The sequence below is a fragment of the Pipistrellus hanaki genome, assembly GCF_964339955.1.
Source record: "Pipistrellus hanaki genome assembly, chromosome: 5".
In the NCBI taxonomy this organism is placed as follows: domain Eukaryota; kingdom Metazoa; phylum Chordata; class Mammalia; order Chiroptera; family Vespertilionidae; genus Pipistrellus; species Pipistrellus hanaki.
This window is the reverse complement of record NC_140507.1, coordinates 49,096,274-49,113,941: the sequence shown is the minus strand read 5'-3', so window position 1 is coordinate 49,113,941 and position 17,668 is coordinate 49,096,274. Positions and strand designations below refer to the sequence as shown.

Genomic DNA, 17,668 nt, shown 5'->3' with positions numbered 1-17,668 from the left:
AAAACACTTGTCAACAGCAGTCACAGTGGGAAAACGCCGGGAACGCTTGGAGTCATTGTCACTTCTGTTTCCCTTATCCTTCGGTTGTTCTACAAAACATTCCTTGACATGAAGGAAGCAATACTTATAAATTCTAAGGGTTACGAACTTGGTATTGGTTATTTAAAAGTTTAGTGTTGTCATTTCTACATAAATCACAATTTTCTGATCTTTGCAGTCGTGTGTAATGGCTAAAATTGGTTTACCTGACCATACTCTTAAAAAGGGCTATTTTAATTTTTATTTACTTAAATTTATCTTCTTTCTTCATGTGCTGCTTCTTATGTTCAAAATGATGCAATTATTCTGATCCTTCTTCTGGTGCTGTATGTTTGCACTTGTAGCACATAGAATACTTAGAATAATTTTTCCTTATACTTTGCTAGGTATCATTATTTTCACAACTGTATGTTTTCTTTCTTTTGCTTCAAAACCTCTCACTTCATTGCTTTCTCTCGCCCATATTCCCTACAGGGTTCTTCACTTTCATTCTCTTTTGTTTCACTTACCAGCTTTTAAATCCTGCTCTTCCCATTAATGGCATGTATACTTATATTTCTTTCCCATCTATCTCTTTCTTGCTATTCTGTCTTTAATCTACCCTTGTCTTTAAGCCTTCTCAGTAGACAGAGCTAGGGATTGAATAAGATGAATTATTTTTTAAAGCTTTATTCTACAGAGGATAAAGAACTAATGTCTGTTATTTATATGATACCATCACATTATATAATTCTTTAGAAATACTGTTTATTAATTCTTTAGGTTAATCTTTCCAAATGGTTTTCGACAATTTCCTGGTATCTCTGTCCTTTTGGGTACACACACACACACACACACACACACCAGTTCTTTGTTTCTTTGCTGCTTCTCAGCAGGGTCTTTGTCACTGTCTTCTCTGTCTTCTCTATATTCTACTAACTTACTCAGTAAATGTTTGTTGGAGAAATAACCTATGTGACTTCTACTTTTATCCTCAACTGCACTTATACTGTAAGATATGTTAGGCTAACATGCAGTATTTATACATATATGTTAGGCTTATATGCAGTTTTCATACTGAACACATTTCCTACCATAAAATGATTCTGTTTTCTCATTGTACAAGCCTACCATCTAGTAAACAAATCATCTAAAAGAGATAATCATAGAAGTTTACGAAAACTCTCAGGTGTAAAAATCTTATCTGTACTTCAAGATCCACCACAAGTATTACTGCTTCTAAACTGAGTTAATCTCTTCCTATTTTCTTCCATGGTACAATTTCTATACATTTCATGGCATTGATGTTATATATGGTTATCTTTATACGTATTTGTGCTTCTCTATTCCTTTTTAAAATAGTCTTTGCATCTCCTTAAGCATTTAGCATGATGATGTCCTAATTAGCATACTAGTAGATACCTATTGAATATTTGTTAGAATGAATTGAGAGTTGTGAAGAGTAGAAAATTAAAATTCAGAGAATGCTGACATTGAACCAGATCTGTTCATCAGGCAGAAGGCAGAAGAAGCAGTGGAACCGAGGGTAAAATAGACACTTAAGTTGAGAAAGCACCAAGTATAGACATATCTCAGAAAACACTGATTTTTGAAACTTCAAAATACGTGAGTATTTGAATGCTTTGTGATTGAATTTTCTTAATTGTGAAGAAAAACATAAAATAATAAATAAAATATACTGTACTGACTGAAGTGTATAGGTATATATAAAATGCTCATTTTAAAAAAAATTAGGAAAGTACACAGAAGTAATACAGAACTATATAGAAGTGCTTGATAATGTTTGAATGAATTATAACTTTTGTTTCAATTAAGGATAATTAACTACAGTTCAAACAATTATTCTTGCATTTGTTTATAACTGCATGCACTAGCTCAATAGAGGAAAACTTAAGAAATGCCTTCTGTTCTCTCCCCCCCCCCCCCCCTTTTCCCATGGGGCTAACTGGCTAGTGCCACGGCCTCTCTTCTCTTCTTTAGGGATTATAATTGAAAACAAGTGGATATAAGAAAAAGCAGAGGGAAGTTAAGGCCATGACAGCCTACTAATGCTGTCTTCAACTTAAAGCCATAGGGAACAAAAAATAATGAAGCGTCAATGGGAGGTGAAGGTAGTCAGACTCTGAGTCCTGTTCTCCAGAAGTGGCTTCGGAGGGGCCCACAGCGCTGGCCCAGGGAGCACAGGTGCCTGGACTCAGATTGCTCCTCTCGCTTGCTCTTCCCAACTGGTCTCCACCCTGTCTCTCAAACATCTTTTAACAATAAGACATGAACATAAGATAAATTAGTGCACATAAGAGTCTGTGTCTCTTACCTTACCATGGATTCATCAGAGAAAATATATACCCATGTATACTGTGAAACTGTTAATTCTGTTACTTGATACACTGCACAAGATGAAAGCTCTGTCTTGTTCTTTTCGAGAACCCTGGATTTTTTTTATTTTTTTTTATTTTATTTATTTTTACCATTGACATTCTTTTTGGTACTGTTCATACCTTTCTTCCTAGTTAATCCTCCAGGTGAACAGATAACTGCATTCATAAGCTGAAAAACTGCAGTCATTTTTTTTCTTACAGGGAAATAGAATCATATTAATTCTGATAGTAGTTAGCAGAAAATGCATTTCAGAAAAATTGTGAGGATACATAACGCTTTAAAATTTCTTTGAACAATTGTGGATAACTAGATTTAGTCTCCCACAGGAGCCCAGTGAAATTCTGTTAAAGGAGAGTGTATCTGCTGTTATTAAGTTTTCATGTTTCCTGATGTAAACAAATTATTTTAAGGTAAAAGTAAGATAAAATTACTATTCTATAAAGTGTGGTAAAGAGTGAATGCAGTGCTTGATTTGATTCAAGTTAAATTCTTTGTCCTACATTGAGGATGATAGGTGTATTTTATGTTTACATATAAATTTGTCACTATATACATTATTACTCTTTTGTAAAGACTCTGAACCCTTCTGGTTGATAATATGAGCTGGAAAACTTAGGGCTTGGCTTTGCTCAGATTTTAATTTTGAATTACTAGTCATGAAAATTATTGTTTTCTCTTTCCATAAGCCTGGAAGAAATGCATAGTATTGATCATTACAGCACTTCCAATAACAGAAATAAAAGGGATGAAAAATTGTGCCCATTTAAAACTGCTCCCCGCCAAGTTTTGGGCTCATGTAATCACTTATTATTTTACTTTAGACTAACAATTTCTGAAAATTTTCTGCTAATATCCTAAGGTGAAATTTGGCTATTTCACAAGCCAAGAAATCAGTCTTGATTTTTTTCCCCCCTTTGACTGTACTTGGGTTCAAAATCCAAAATTGATTTGGGAGCCAGAGGGTAAAATAATAATAATAATAATAATATCTGAGTAGTTCTCATTTTAAAGAATACTCACTTTGTCTCTTTACATAGTAGTATGAAATATACTAGTCTGCATATGTTATAAATGTGTGTATACATGTATTTTAACTTTAAAAATTCGGTGTCTTTATCCCCAGATAAACTTTCTTAGGGAGGTATTTCTGGACAAAGTCATAAGAAACAATAAGCTTTCTTGAAGGGTGAAGCTTTTCAGTGTGGTAGGGATAAAAACCAGGTGTTATCCAAAACTTAAAAAAATGTTTTACTTAATGGTCCTGGGCTCAAATTTAGTTTTCTCAGGTTATCATTTATAATAGACCAGTATCCTCAGAAAATTGTACTTATTACTTAGAAAAGCCTACTACATGCTGTCTTCAACTAAAAAAAAAAAGTATTTCTAATTTTTTTTTTTTTATTGATTTGAGAGAGAGAGGAAGATGTGTTTGTGTGAGAGAGAGAGACATCAATTTGTTGTTCCATTTACTTATGCACTCATTTGTTGCTGCTTGTACATGGCCTGACTGGGGATCTAATCCACAACCTTGGCATAGCAGGAGGACACTCTAAGCAACTGAGCTACCCAGCCAGGGTCAACATCAGTTGTATATAAAAACTTGATTCTGTAAGTCCTTTGAAACGTGTCTGTAAGGATAGTTTCTTAACTAAGTAATGTTATTCCTAGCATAGAGTTTCATCTTGCAATGCTGAGAGCCTGTTTTCATTTCCTCAGAGAATACGCTTTGGCTGCCAGGAAGGCAGTCTGCACCATGACTGAGTTGTGGGATTTCCTTTCCTGAGGTCCTACAGGTGTAGAGCTGCCCCTGCCTTCCCAGGTCTTGGCCTTTGCAGTGACTTTGGGTGCCATGGCAAGCGCTACCTCCACAGAGCTAGTGGGAGTTCTGGCCTGAGTGCTTGGGTGGGGTAGGGAGAAGGGGAACAGGCTTCCTGAGGGGTGGATTATTTTCAGTCCGGGCGCCATTTGCAAAACTTTTATTTCCTGTTATTCTCTTGAACTTTACAGCAAAAAAACAAAAAACAAAAAAAAACCACATGATTTTAAGTTAGTCTTTTAGAAATTTGGACAGCTTATTATGTATTTAAAATTGTGTGGGACTTCATATGCCTCTGAGCACAACCCATTTCCATGACATTTCCAGAGCATATTATTTTCTATGCAGTGATGACTCGTATCAAATTAATCTTTAAACGTCCTCTTTAGGTACTCATTGTCTTGCTTAATATTACAAAATATCAGACTTGAATTTTTAGAGCTGAATTTTAAGTTTTTATTTATGATAGTACTCCATTTTGTAGGATGCCATGCTTAATGCCTATGAAAAAAATAGATATAAATATATCTATTTTTTTTATCCTATTGATGTACAGTAGAAACTTCTTAGGACCATCTGAGCAAATCGTTTTTCCTATCTTTAATTTCCAACACTTGTCACTTACTGATCTTTCTATTCAGTGTGGCTATAATTATTTCTATTGTATTAATGAATAGTCTACTTTGCCCAGAAGATAAACAGTGAACTTAGATACGTTCTTCAGAATTATGTTCCCTCTACCTTAAATTTATTTCTAATCATTATTTTCCTGTTTATTTCTTGGAAATACATGCCATTTCTAGGTAAACTTTTTATTGAATTTGTGTATATCCACTTCTCTAGGACTCCCAACAAATTATTTGCCATTTGTCTCTTAAGAGTGGACCCTTAAAACACTTTCCATATTCAGAAAGTTTATGCTCTTTCCAGCTACTTGTCTTTTTTTCAAAGGTTTATTTTTCTTCTTTTCGTTTCTCAGCTGCATGAGTGTTCCTTTCCCCGTGAACTGGCTTTCTGCTACCCATTGAACATTTTTGCTGTGTGTGTCCTGGTCTGGGCTAAACACACCCATTGGCCAGGGTAGGGCTCCAGTGCCTTTGGGCAAGCCAGGGAGGCTCCTGGGGTGAGGTACCCCAACTCTGTTATCTGTGTCTGTCCCCCAGCTCACACCAGCCAGGCCAGCCATCTTGACTCTTGTTCTGGGCCTTGACCCTGTGTCTGCTTCACAGATGGCTGTGATTCTGTTGCCTGGTTTCCCCTAGCCTTGCTGACTCAGACCTTCTTTGTAACTTTGGGTGTCACTGGCTCTAGCTGGTTGCTTAGCCTTTTCTTGCCTCTCTGTTTCTCATTCTTCTGCTTCCTGACCACTCTCTTGTCCCAGCTCTTGTCAGCTGCCTCCTGTCTCCGGGACCCACTGAGCTGGGGTTACAGCACAGCACCTCACGGGCTGACTCTTTCTCTTCAGGCTCCTTAAAAATTGTCAGTTTGGATAACTTTTACTAAATTAAAAGGGGATGAGCCAAGATGACATTATGATTCCTAAACATTATTTTACTGTATTAAAAAATATATATTATTGACCATATTTCTTTAAAGCATTGTAAAATTTGCATATTTAAAGAATATATACATATTTGTGTTACGATCCTAATATTGGAAAATGTTTTGTATTTCTCTCTAAGGTTGCATATAGTATATACATTGTTTCAAACTCTATAAAGAGAATATTAACATACATTTCAAAAAAGTTTTATTGCAAATAGGTGTTGATGGTACAAGTTTCATTGAGGACATACGCAGTGTCCTTGGTGTCAGGTCAGGGTCTGTAGCAGTCCTAGTTTCATGACACTGAAATTGAACATAAGACGTTCAATAAAGCTTATTTTGAGGTTCTAATAAAATAGAAACGGAAAGGCCTGGCTCTCATGTATTTGGTGGAGGGGTGTGAGGGCAGTATCAGGCGGCCGTCCTGTTTCTCCTCTGGCAACAGTGCGTGGCAGGAAGCAAGCTAGATCTAAGTAACTTCTACACCGCTTCTTGCCTTGTTGCAATTAAAGCCGAGGAACGCCCTTCCTCAACTTCTTCACCATCTTTCATCACTATTTATAAGCACACTGAAAGCTTTTTCTTTTTTACAGACTCCAGTGGAACTATTTCTGACCACTAAACAATATCATATTTGCTTTGATATCTGTGCCATTTGCTTTTTTAAAATATTTTTTTCATCTTACTCAGATCTATTCCAAAGGCAAAAGCCTAACTTGATTTTTAAACTTTTGAGAAAAGCTTCTGTCATTGCTTTTAGAATGTCAGGGAAACGATAAGAATTGTTTTGGTGTAAGTCAACAATTGTCTTTTCTAAGCACAAACACACTACCCGGGACTAAGCAGTAAAAGTTGGCATCTAAATCCCAAGGTCAACACTCTAGGGAGCACGTTCTTTAATTAATCTCTGATTCTCCATCTCATTGGTAAGAAACAGAAGTCACATTATCTGAATCTAGAACTTTTGTTTGGTTTTCCTTGGTTTTTAAGAGCTGTTTTAAGTAGGCTTGGTATCTTTTTGAAAGAGTGAGAAAAATTGTTTCAGAAATTAAAATATTAATATTCTCTTACTTTCCTGTAGGGATTTGTCTGTACTTCTGTCCTCACCCCATCCTGGCACTAGAATATGACCTCCAGTTGTATAGGACTTTAGTGTATTTGTTAGCTTATGTGTGTCAGAGACCTAGAACAGTGGTAGGTGCTCAGGAATGGTATTCAGTAGAAGAGGGGCAAACACCTGTTTCAGCACCTGGTTATTGCTCATCAGCACACGACTGGGAGAGAGATTGGAAGGAATTGTCTCTGTCCCTTAGTATCCAGATAGCTACAGAGACAGGATGAGGAAGGAGGTAAAGTGAACTAACTAGAAAAAGATGGGTCCTAAGCAGTTCTTTGTTCTTCCACTCTTGACTACCAGCAAATACCTATCTGGTCCTTTTAATTTAAATGAAATATTTCAGTTTTAATGTTTGTGCTAATAAGGAATACCCATGCCTCTAATAATAGTGGTAGTTTTTGTTTGTTTGTTTGTTTGTTTGTTTGTTTGTTTTTCTCAAAGCCAAAATATGGATGAGTGTGGAACAGGAGGTAGGGCGAGAGAGGTGAGAAAGAGGTAAAGGGAATGAGGAAGAGAAAGAGTATTCAGTAGATATTTGCTTTTCTTCACTTTTTTTTCTTAAAAGTAAGGTAGAGTTCAAGATATCTGACAAAGATGGTAACCAATGGCCATGTCTTAGCACAAGTGTGTGTACAATGTTTGATAGCCAACGAACACCCTTTCTAAAACCTTAGGTTTCAAATATTTTTAGTGGGAGGAAATCAAAGATACATCCCCAAACCTCAAACCCTAAGAAAAATAAAGACCTCCAAGAAAGTACTCAGGATCCTCTCATTGTTCTATTCACACCAACTCAGAAGGTAAATACCCAGTTTGGATTATTAAATTATTTTTTTAAATCTAATATGAATAATGAAATTGATCAGAAAAAATGAGGATAGTATATGATAACAATCACAATTTTAAAAACAATAGCCACATCTGGTGGAGAAGGTGGTGGTGGAAGGAACTCAGCGATGGGAGGTGAGGATAACAGCACTTCCGCCCTCTGAATAGCATTGAAGGCCTGAGACAGCTGAATATCAGTGGTAATCCCATTGAGTTTAATTGGAAATGCTGTTCTAGGGCAGACCCTGGTTTTGTCATTCAAGCCAAAGGTTAGGTTAAAAGAAACCTTAGCAAGTCCTGATTTTGCAGGTCAAAAGCAGAAGGAAAACAGTAAGCAATTTCCAATGTGGCTTAATCCTCCAACCTGTGTGTTAGCAGGAGAATTTGAAAAGGAGGCGCTGTAGGGAACTTCACCGGTAAGCATAGGCAGCCATTGATGGAACATACAGCATTGCTTCCTCAGTGCTGGAGGATATCATGTGAGGTGGAAGAGGTACCTCTGAATTTAACTTAAGTCATCTAAAATCTACTGACTCCAGTGCCCTCTGGTTGCTCTGGCTAACAGCCTCTGCCCTTTTCTTCAGAGGGAATTTTTTTATGAAAAATGCCTGAAGAGCAGCTCTTGACCCTGCAGATTTTTGCATGTGTGAGCATACGTGTTTCCCCTTCAGTGTGTGTGTGCAAGCAGACCTTATTTCCCGAGATTCCGAGTGAGGCTGGCCTTGCCCCTGAGCGGCCTTTGGCAGCTCTGACAAAGCCATTGTGTTTGTGATGCCTGCAGCCAGAGCCCAGTGCAAGCGAGGCCGCCTGTAGGCAGGATGAGGCTCCATTGCTGTTTTGTGTGCACCGTTATACGGGAGGCTCCCATCGAGAATACCCTGTGGGTGACTTGGAAAATTCATTGATATTTTGAAAAGGGCCGTGTTTGTAAGCTAATGTGTGAATGGGAAAGATATTTTTATACCTTCCCTGAAAGATCATTTCAGAGTTTTAAACTGACCGGAAAACTCTGATATTATTTCACAATTATGGAATTAACCCTAAGAAAATAAGTTTATAACTTGGGATTTTCCCTCCACAGTTTTTCTCTCAAGTGATAGCTCATTGATTATTCAAAAACTGAGTATTAATGAACAGATTTACTTAACCCCTTTAATATAAGCATTCTTTAGGACTTTGTCATATTAAGATGCCATGTTTAATATTTGAAGGTGGTAACTCTACTCAAAGTCAGAGTTGAAGTAAGTCTGAAGTAAATGTGGTAGGTGTCAATGTTGACAAAAGTACCATGACATTGCCCTTGATGTCCTTCATTTATAAATTTTGGAATTGGCTTCTCTAAACCTCTCACATGTAAATTCTTGAAATAATGAACACTATCCCTTTATCCTACAGGAACAGACTTAGTATAAGGCAGGAAGAAAGGAGGATACAAGTTGATACGAAAGCCCCTGTGACTTTATGTAGGAGTCAGCCAGCAGCAGTGAGAACAGAGTTTGGGAATCAGAGAGCAGTACCAGAGGCAGTGAAGGCATTATTTCTGGAATGCAGGAAAACCATCAGGGAAAAAGCTGTTTGGAGCTTTGACTCATTGATTAAATTGATAGAGAGAAGCCATATTCTGTGGCACAGAGAGGCCATGGTGCAGCATATTTTAGATCAACTTTTTGAAAATATGGTAAACAAATAGCATGCTGAAATCAGTAACTTCTAAATCACTCAGGTTCAAGGTCCCCAGTTAGAACTAGAACCCATCAGCACTCAGTATCTCATGCCATCTGAATTAGCCTCTATGTCTACATCTTAACATAAGGAGAGTTACTCTTCACCGGGAAGGTTAAATCATGTTTAGTATATATAGGACATTTCAAAAGTCACTGTCATTAAAATATACTTTATAAAGTACTAACCCACAGATGATGTAGTAAGTTCATGATTCCTTCTCAGAGGATTCTAACCAACTAATGTATATAAATATACTCACACATGCTAATGATTGCAAAGGCAAATTAGAGTGTAGAGGCATTTTTTTTAGCACCCATATTTGGCCATTGTCTTAGCAACCACTGATTGGCATATCGTGCTCCATAAAGGTTTCTGGAGATGATTTGATGTTAGATTTTTTTTTTTGAGACTGCATATGCTTAAATGGTAATGCTAGATATAGTTTTATGAAATCAACTTTCTTGAATATGGAAATTCCTTAATAAAAAGATGGCGAGTGCTTTCCACTCTAATATGGCTTACATATGAATCTTATATATGCATAAAAATGACCATAGCTAAGGTCAGGTGTGCCAATGGCCTTAAGTCTTGTCCTCTTGGTGGCATTTGACACTGTTAATCTCTCACCCATCCCTTTGATTCCAAGATTCTGCATTATCTTGCCTTCCTGCCTCTTTGGTTTTTCTTCCTTAGACTGACGAGTGAGTTCATCCCTCCCCCTGCCCAGACACCACCTAGGCAGAAATGCTAGTTTTCTGTATATTTCTATCTATTACCTTGTTTTTTCCTTATTTAAACTTTTCCCTCAGTGAGCTCATCCATTCATTTTCCATGCATAAAATCTAGAATCTTTCTTCTCTAAGAATAATCTATCATAGAAGGTAAGTCCCAATCTCTCTCTTATAGTACATGGTTTGTTGTTTTTTGTTTTTGTTTTTGTTTTGTTTTTTTGTTGTTTTTTTGCGCTCCCTATTCAGTCAAGTTAGTTGTCTTGAAGTTCATCAGACCCTTTTGCTTTCATTTGTCTGTATTGCATGTATTTAAAATTGTGATCAATAACTTTAATTATGTCCTTTAACGTGCTAAATTTTCTACCTATCTCTCTTCATTTTCCTTGCCACATTTTCAGTTGCTCACTAGATTATCCTAGAATTATCTCAAAATACTTCAGCTGGTGTCAGAGACCTTCTGTGATTTGGACCATTTTTCATGCCTGTGGAGGGCAGCTGATCCAGTGATGGATCCCAGAGCATTTGCCATGGTCTGGACTAATTCCATTGCTCTGTTCCTCCACGAAACTTTCCTTCAACTCAATTGCAAATTATCAGACTTTCTTGGAATTCTGATTTATTTTAAACTAATATTAAAGTCACTAAGTGATTAGCACTTAGTGACTTTAATATTTACCAATCTCCAGGTCTTAGCTTCCCTCCTGGACTGTAAACTCATTGAGCATAGAGGCCATTTGTTATCCTTGTAGTCTCAGAAGGAATCTCACATAGCTTGCGTTTAATAAAAATAGATTGATTAAAACAACTCATTAGTAACAAAGTACCTAGTAGTTAAATTGTTTATTTCCCTTGTTTTGTTAGAAAATTCATTTAACTGTGGCTCAGTGGATTGAGAGTCAACCCATGAATCAGGAGATAAGGGTTTGATTCCCAGTCGAGGCACATGCCAGGATTGCAGGCTCAATCCCCAGTAGGGGGCTTGCAGGAGGCAGCTGATCAGTGATTCTCTCTTATCATTGTTGTTTCTGTCTCTCCATGCCTTTCCCTTCCTCTTTGAAATCAATAAAAATATTTCTTAAAAAGACATTTATATTTAAATGTTTTTGCATATTTTCCCAAAAAAAATAGATTTTACATATTTTATCAAATGATAACCTCTCTAGCCATAGCTTGTGTTTATGGAGAAAACATTATTTGAATGACCTCTTAACATAGACCCATATTTTTAAGAAAAATTCTACACATACTAGTGTGGGCTTCATTTTCTTATGATAGAAAGTATTCCCCCTGCGCCCCCTTTTCTTTCTTTTAGCTCTGTGTCAGGATACTTATCTGCTGGGCTGCAGCTTTGCTTTCTTAATTATAACTTTGAGTCCTTGATGGTCAAATTGCATTCATTTAAGTGAAATTTAGTGTAGAAAGTACATACCTCATTAAACAGAGCCACTTTAATAAATATTATTAATGGTATAAACTGTTGTGAAAGCAAACAAAGAAAGTAAATTGGAAAAGACTAATCAGCCATTGCTGTGCTTTAAATTATATTTTCCAAGCCAGTTATGTCCTTGAATTTTCTGTATCTGCTAACTTTAGTTATAACTTTACTCATATAGCTAAGATTATTACAATAAGTACCAGCTCTTTAATTCCTCTCTGTGGTGCATTATTAATTGGGTTTGAGATGATGGTCCTTATTGAGTGAGAAATTGTCCCCTAAAACATTAATGATTCACTTATCAGCAAACATAATACCAATGAGGTTTTTTGTGGTTTGTTTTTTGTTTGTTTGTTTTTATGTGTGGGAAAAATAAGAAATGTTTTTGTTAAACATTGATTTATATTTGTGAATTTTTTTATATTGAGTATTCTCCAAATTCTCATGTTTCTTAGGTTTAGTGTTCTTTATATAGAAGAGTATGTATTTGAATCTCAATAATTGTTTATCCTAGTGATTTAATGTGGCTGTTCCAAACCTATACTCTGCAGACACCAGGGAGCCAGAATTCTTACCAGAAATGCTCAAATCATATCCACACAAAACATTGCCTGTACAGTAAGTGAACACTATGGCTGTTGAAATACCACTATGTCATAGTATATTTTTAAAACCCTTTTCTTCTGGTGCTTTCCAATGTTATGTATGCTTATATAAATTAAAAGCAGTATATAAAATATAATATGGAAAGGTAGAATTACCTGCAGTTTCACTATTATGGCAGTCACTGTTAAGAATTACAGATACAACAGTAATTCTAATAATTGTCATTTTGTAAAGAATATTTAATATGTTAGACACTGTTCTCAGTGCTCTTACATATAGTGAGTAATTTAATCTATAGCAACCCTGTATGGTAGGACCTTTGTTATCACTACTGATGAGGAAACTGGCTTAGAGAGCTTAAATAAAACTGGTATATATTGCCCCAAGTGCTTTCTTTGGGTAGCTTGCAACTTAATCTTATGGTTATTTTATTTACAAAAATAGGAACGTATTTTGCAATAGTGTTCTAACACTAACAAGTCCAAAACAAACTCCCCCATTTTGCATGTTAATTAATAGCACTACTAATTTCCTGCAAGCCTCCTCAATGCTATCTGCTTGGAAAAAATAGAAGAAGAAAAAAAAACACACACACACACAAAAAAAAAACACCTATTCCTAGTGTAGCCACTTCTCACTGTTGTTACTACTTGATGCGTAATCAAGGCCATTCTCATCTCCTGCCTGGATAACTTCAGGAACCTGGCTCATCTCTCCACTTCCAACACACCCACTCCTACAGTCCGTTCTCCACACAGCAGCCAAAGTAAAATTCTTACAGGACAATCAGTTTCAAAGATAACTATATGATAGGATGTCAGTAGAAACTGGAATTTTCCCGCCCCACCCACAGTCTGTGGACTCTCGTGTGATAATAATGTGTATGTCCATGAGACAGCTGGCTGAGCTTTTGAGAATAGTCTGTGTTCCTGGATTTTTTTTTTTCATTCCTCTGTGCAAAGTAAAATGAACCATATGGGAATTGAACCTGTAACCTTGGCCTGATTAACTGACCTTCTATAAAATCGCCTTTTAGAAATTTATGTTCTACTGTAATGAGATTAAGAGTGCAGCTTCATTCATTCAATAAATAGTATCAGTGCTGCCCTAATGGCAGCAGAGAGCCCAGAGATGCATAGGACATGGTTTCTGCCCTCAAGGGATTAGTATAAGTGCCCAAGTCACTAATGTAAAGGGAAAAAGTGATGACTGCTGGAGGGGAGGCATTAGCCAGATGCTCAAATGAATCAGGCAACAGGACAGTGGTGCTCCCTGCTGGAGAACGTTACAGATCCATGAAGGATGGACAGGGTTTCCAATATATATATGGTGGCATCCACACCTTGACAGGGATGTTGGAGTGTGGCAAGCACAAGGTCAGGCAGTAGGAGAGGACCTGCAGGAGAAAGGTGATTAGGAGGAGGTAATTAAAGGTGCTACCAAGGTTATCCTACGATGGAATTTGGTAAGGACGATTGAAGATTTCTGAGCTGGGAAACAATAGAGTCAGAACTCTTTAGCAGGACACTCATTTGTCTGCCACTATGGAATGGAGTGAGGAGAGGCTGGGGTTAAGGAAGAGTCCTTTGGAGGTGTTGAGCCTGAAGCAGTGTACCACCTGTGTGGTGAAGGCTATGTCAGGGTGTGCAAGGCTGGAGTGTTCAGGACTTGGTGACTGATTAAATGTGATAGTTAAGGAGGGGTCTAAGGCTTGAACCTGGTGACTAGCAGATGGCAGTAATCTTCCAGAAGTTGACCATGGATCAGAGAGGTTGTTGTAAAGGTCATGAAAACATGACATTGGAACATGGGGAAGAGGCGAGAGCTGGGTGTGAAGATCTGGAAAGTTAGTCACCAGGAGAGCTATTTGAGCTGGGTGGTGAAAGAGGTCATTAAGAGATAGAGTGTAGAAATAAGAAGAAAGACAGTCAAAGCGAGAACTCCTAAGAAAGTCTGTATTGGTGATCAAGAAAATAAGAGACTATAAAATAAAGGAGGCATTAGGAGAATGTTCCAGAAATTGAAGGAGGCACTGATGAAAGGCAGTTAGGAGCAAATTTTCCCTTTTTGTCATTGAAATACATTGGTGAACAAGAAGGAAAAATAATCCATGTTTGTTTTAATTTTATAATTAAGCAAATATATTGCTTTCATTTAGATTTCTCACCTTTTTTATACGTAGACTTTCTCTTCAATTGCTCTTACTTTGTTTCTGCTACATACTTGTCATACTCCAGACAGTTAAAAACAAATCACATTTCTTTATGTAAGGAATGCAGTGCGCCTTCAGAATTGATGCCGTGGTGGGTTTTATGATGATTGCTGTGATGATGCCACTTAGTGGAAATCGCCCATTCAGTCGAGTGTCTCTTAGGTGCCTGTTGGGTACCAGGTACAGTTCCATGCACAGTGGTGAGTAACACCAAAGAAAACCCTGGCCCCTGTTGGGTTTCCTTTCTTGTGTGATGAGATCAACAATAAAAAAACCAGAAGAAGCAAACTGTACCACATGTGAGATGGTGATATGTACCAGGAAGGAAACTAAAGCAGAGCGTGTAAGAGGGAGAGCTGCCGAAGCAAGGGGTCTGTCAGTAGCGTGGTCAGTGAAGAAGTCCTGATGGAGAAAGTGTTGTTTGATGAAGCCCAGAAGGAGATGAGAGTGGGGGTTGTGTGGATATAGTGTGTGTGTGTGAATATCTAGTGTGTATGTGTGTGTGTGGGGGGGGGGGGGTATTGCAAGTGCAAAGGCACTGAGGTGTTATGTTTTGAGGGCTAGTAAGGAGTCCACTGTGCAATATGTAAGCGAGAGATCAGAGACATCTCAGGGGCCGGATTGTGGCCCTGTGGTCATAGAGATGGCTTTGGCTTCCGCTTTGAGTGTGAGGGAAAGTCCGTGGGTAGTTTTGAGCAAATGAGTGAATAAGGTTCATTTCTATTACATGGGAGAAAGGGGGCGATGAGAAAATCTGCTAGGAGGTGTTGATAGTTTGGACTAGAGTAGTACCAGGGGAAATTGTGGGGAGTGAAATGAATCTGGATGTATTCTGAGAGTAAAGTGGATTAAGTATAACAGATTGAATGTGTCGTGTGAGAGAAAGGAGAGTCGGGTGAGTCCAAGTTGCTGTATTAGTTTCGTAGGGCTGCATATCAAAATTCCACAATCTAAACTGGATGCCTAAAGCAAGGGAGATTCATTATTCTGTAGCTCTGGAGGCTAGAAGTCCAAGGTTAATGTGTCAGCTGAATTGGTTCTTTCTGAAAGGCTGTGATGGAAAATCTGTTTGTGCCTCTCTCCTAGCTTCTGGTATTTTCTGGCAGCCCTTGGATTGTGAAAGCATCCCTGGCTTCATCTCTGCCTTCATCATCTTCACATAGCATTTTCCCTGTGTGTGTGTGTGTGTGTGTGTGTGTGTGTGTGTGTGTGTGTGTCTGTGTCCCAATTGCCCCTTTTTAAAAAGGACACTGGTCACATTGAATTAGGGATCCACCCTACTCCAGAATGACCTCATTCATTAATTGTCACTAACTAATTGTATCTGCTATGACCCTATTCCCAAACAAGGTCACATTCTGAGTTCCTAGGATCTAGGACTTCAAGATAGGAATTTGAGTGAGGACATAGTTCATCCCATAACCATTGTCATTAACTGAGTTGAGCAAGTCTGTGGGAAGATCAGGTTTGGAGGCAGAGAAAGGTCAGCAAAGTTGTGCACATATTAAGTTTGAGGTGCATATCGGAAACGTCCAACAGGCAGTTGCATGAATGAGTCTGAAATTCCAGGGAGGAGTCTGCGCTGCTGATAAACATTTGGAAGTCCAAGGTAAATGGATGATATTTAGAGCTGAGAGGAATGAGATCACCAAGTGAGTGAGTTTGAATAGAAGAGGGAGTGCCAAAGACTGAAGGGAAGACTATTAAGTATCAGGACCAAAACCAAGGCACACAAGAATGTTAAATACAAACCCCGTGTATGCTTGTAGTTGTGAGAAAAAAAACACACACATAATTACACTTTAATGATGATTTTAACTTAAATTTTGAATGTTTACAAAGTTGTGTTTTCCTGTGAAACGTAAGAGAGGTAGTCAGAGTATGGATTGAGTTTTACTGGCTGACATGCTAAAGAAGGCACTGGTGCTGAAATGGAATGTTTTGAATGCCATAAAGAAGTCAAAGGACAGTAATAAAAATAATAAAGAGCTCTTTTCTCAGAAGGAGAAACAACTTTGGAGAACATTGTTTCAGCCCTTGATTTAAGAAGTCATTTTCTAGAAAGCCGGTCATGCTACAGTGCTCGGAGCAGCTGAGTAGTTTGTTCCTTCATCTTTTTCTAGTGAGATTGGAGTTTAAACATTTAAAATTGTGTTGTTGTTTTTTTAAATGATCACGGCAATATTATTACATTTTCCACTAATTTGAAACCCAGAAATAATGTATCGCAACTATTCAATCCTTTTGGTATATTTTCTTTGGTTTTGGGTTGTTTTTTTGTTTTGTTTTGTTTTGTTTTTTTTTAACCACATGCCTACTGGTTCACATGGACACAAATGCCCTACAGGAAGGTGGAGGTGGTGACATAACAATCCACCCAGAGTTTTCTGGGCATGTCCAGCTAGAATTTCTCTGTGCCATCACACTTACTGCTTCCTCTGCCCTCTTTCCTGGTCTGGCTGTCATCTGGTGTTGCTCTGAAACTCAGGGCTGCTGTCACCTTTCCGGAAATGCTCTCTGACTAGTCTGTTCCCACCCTTTCCGGAGTGGAGGCTGAGCCCACACGGGCCACCATACTACCCCACACCATGGCACGGACTCTACTGGTCCACATACCACTATCTTAGAGGACAGCCTGGGTGGTTTTTTATATATTTATTTTTTCATTACTTTGCTCAACACCTATGGGTAGCTAGATTAAAAAAAAATGCACATCTAAACAGTCACAGAATTGATTCCTTATTAGAATTGAAAATGTGTTGTTCAGACTGTGCTATTAACTTACACAATAATATATATATATATATATATATATATATATATATATATATATATATTTTCTTTTTTAAATATATTCATACAGATTGCTGCTTAAAGGGTTACATTTGCCCCTAAAAGCTATTGCCCAGAACCTATCAGTTTCTTACTTGAAAGATACTTGAGCTATTTACCATATATGGCTTTAAAAATATATTGACTGTGTCCCTTTGAACTAGTAAGCAAAATGAGGTAATTGGAATATACCTAAGTAAGGTAATACGGAAAAAATGCAGAAGCTTCAGGGAGGGGTCAAATTGCTGGCGGTAGAAACAAGATTTTTTTTTTTTAATTTTAATTAGTGGATTGTTTTGGAAAGAGGAGATGGTTTTTTTGTGTGTTTATTTTTTTTAAACTGGCATAATTGAGATATATGATGTGAGTCTGGGTGAAGAGAGTTGAGAAATATTATAATTGT

At 37.6% G+C, this 17,668-nt stretch overlaps 1 protein-coding gene across 5 annotated transcripts in view; it reads left to right on the top strand.

The window, feature by feature from the left end:
- NR3C2 (nuclear receptor subfamily 3 group C member 2) overlaps window positions 1-17,668 on the top strand; it is a 285,459-nt gene that overhangs the window by 131,252 nt on the left and 136,539 nt on the right. The window lies entirely within an intron of this gene.